At 35.8% G+C, this 3,001-nt stretch overlaps 1 pseudogene; it reads right to left on the bottom strand.

Moving 5' to 3' along the window:
- Nucleotides 1-377: 377 nt before the first annotated feature.
- LOC135880718 (zinc finger BED domain-containing protein 5-like) lies at nt 378-2,569 on the bottom strand (annotated as a pseudogene).
- Nucleotides 2,570-3,001: the final 432 nt, after the last annotated feature.

Genomic DNA, 3,001 nt, shown 5'->3' with positions numbered 1-3,001 from the left:
GCTTTGCTGAATCAGGGCTTTAATTCAAGTCCTAGAGACCTGCCTTTTTGGAAAAGAAAATCTTGAGTTCTGTTCCTCTAGCTACATGTGAGTTCATTGTATCTGTACACATGAGAAGAAGGATTTGTTATAGTATAGTAGTATACTTATACAATAAGTATAGCAACCTCCATTCCCCTAGGTCAGCATTTCCCCAAAATTTTTGGCCATGGAACACTTTTTAGCCTATTACGGAACACGTATAATATTATTTTGTAGTTGTTTGGTTTTCAAATAAAAAATTGCATTAATTATGCTCAAATATATTTTATTTTATAAAACAAAGCAAAAATACAAATTTAAAATAACTTGAACTAACAATTTCTAACCAGAAAGCGCGTATAAAGTAGTACAAAAATCAAGTGCAAGAGTCAAAATTAAAAACAGTGTTCTACTTAAAAAAAAACTGTTTTTATATATACACAAACACCAAACAAATTAGATTTTTACTAGGAAAATCTATTTTTATAAACAGAAATACAAATTTGGATTTATTGGGATTGGTGTTTCTGCATTTTTCTATCACAAATTCGCTTAATATTAGGAATAATGCTGGAAAGTTGAATCCTCATGTCAGGCGCAGCATCAAGTCTATTCCTATATTTGGTTTTTGTTGCAGTATAATACGAAAATCCCGTCTCACTCAAATAAATTGTAGCAAAAGGAAGGAGCACTCGAACTGCACGTTTAGCCACATTAGGGTACTCTTCTATTAGGCTGCTCCAAAAATTATTCAGCGGAAGATCCTTAAACTTTTGTTTCAAATCAGAGTCAGAAATTAAGTCAATTAGGCTTTCATGATCGTGCGTAGTAAAGCCGACTGGTTTGGCTGTAATTACAAATGGATTTCGAACCCAAGCATTATCATCAGTAGTTGTAGGAAAATATTCTAATAAAGAGGTCTGCAAGTCATGTAAGTGCTGGAAAATGGTGCTGGAAACTTCTTCATGGACTGTAGAATTTATTTCAGTCAGAAATTCATGTACTGTAGGGAAGCAGTCGAAGTTATTCTGTTCTACAGAAAACGCCCAGAATTCCAGTTTCTTTTTTAACGACGAAATTTTATCCATTGTAGTAAAAATGGTCACATTCTTTCCTTGCAGCGACAGATTAATTTCGTTTAATTTTGCAAAAATATCTGCAAGATACGCAAGTCTCATTAGCCATGAGGAATTTGTCAGACAGTCATTACATTTTCGTCCTGAATTATCTGAAGTGAAGAATACCAGTAGTTCACTACGAAGCTCAAAAAGCCTCACAAGCACTTTTCCTCTGGATAGTCACCTCACTTCTGTATGTAAAAGAAGCACTTTGTGCTGACTACCCATTTCCTCACACAAAATTTTAAATAACCTGGATTGAAGTGGTTGAGATTTGACAAAATTGATAATTTGTACTGCTTCATCGAGCACAATTTTCAGATATGCTGGTATTTTTTAAACTGCAAGTGCTTGTCTGTGTAGAACACAATGGCTCTTAGTGCTTTCTGGTGCCACACTTATGATTCGCGTTACAGCTCCCTTCATCTTCCTGATCATTGCCTGAGCACCGTCAGTACATACATCAATACATTTTCCCCAACTAATTTCATGCTTTCTGATAAAATTGTTGATGCAGTTGAATATTTCTTCTCCAGTTGTGTTGCTTTGCAGAGATTCACATAAGAGCAGGTCCTCTTCAATAATATTATTAAATCTATATCGGACAAATACTAGTAGCACAGCAAGTCCTGAAACGTCAGTGGACTCATCTAGCTGCAATGAATACTCATGGCAAATTTTCAGTCAGCAAACTAGCTCTTTTTCTATGTCATCGGCAAGATCTTTAATACGGCGTGCAACAGTATTATTTGACAACTGTACACCATCAATTTTTTTTACCAGACTGCTCGTTCAACATGCACGTTACAATATATTTCGCGCAAGGCTTGATAAGCGTTCCTCCAACAGTGTGAGCTTCTCCGGCAAGTGCTATACGGTAACTTACTTGATAAGATGCCTCTGTTGCACTTTTGTTGTCTGTTTTAGCAATTTTAATCATCGAAAGTTTACAATTTCCAAGTGAGTCACGCTTCCTCTTGAAAAAATGTATATCTTTGTCATTGTATTCAGCATGCTTGGTTTCCAGATGCTTACGAAGTTTAGCAGGAGCCAATGAACTGTTTGCTAGTATTTTGTTGCACACGACACACTGTGCATCAGGAACATCTTTATTTCCAGCACACGTAAAACCCAAAGACAAATAACTTTCATCATACTTTCGTTTCGGTCTTTTAACACCTGCTTCGTCTTGTTTTTTGATATAATTCAGTGGAAATTCTTTCACCTTGGATAACTCACTAGTACTCACAGATTTTTTCGGTAACAAAAGACTGCGATTGTTCACCCTCACTTTGAAGTGTCACAATATTTTGCTTGTTTATTTCGGCCACAGTTGGAGTACCAGAAGAACTTGCTTTTCGTTTCAAAGTTCCTTCTTTTAGCCACAAATCCATGGTGATTAGGTTTAGTAACAATATTTAGAAATACTGATTTTTGTCAAATTTTGTTTGTCACAAATATTTATATTGTTTTGAGCGAAGCTAGTTTAGTTGTGCTTATCGCACACACGGTAAAGACCCACAGGTTTGAGCATGTTGAGTGAATATGTTATATTCAACATGGCGTAAAGAGAATGGTGTGTGCATACCACTGCAGTTCGTGCAGCCTCGAGCGGAAGGGATACGACGTCACTAACTGAAACGTGCCCGGAAGGGGTAGATGTCAACATGCTTGCGTGTCACGTTCTCTTTACGCCATGATATTCAATACGAGATCTATCAATAACCGGAAAAAGAGTTTTATGTTAAATTATAGTCATTCAAAAAGAGTTGTCAACTACACTTCAAATATGCCAAATTTAAAATAAATAAAAAATTTAAAGACCCTTTTTTAAAATTATGATTCTTTCACGGAACACCTAT

The sequence above is a fragment of the Emys orbicularis genome, chromosome 6, assembly GCF_028017835.1.
Source record: "Emys orbicularis isolate rEmyOrb1 chromosome 6, rEmyOrb1.hap1, whole genome shotgun sequence".
In the NCBI taxonomy this organism is placed as follows: Eukaryota; Metazoa; Chordata; order Testudines; family Emydidae; genus Emys; species Emys orbicularis.
Note: the sequence above shows the minus strand (reverse complement) of the source record. Positions and strands in the feature narration are given on the sequence as shown.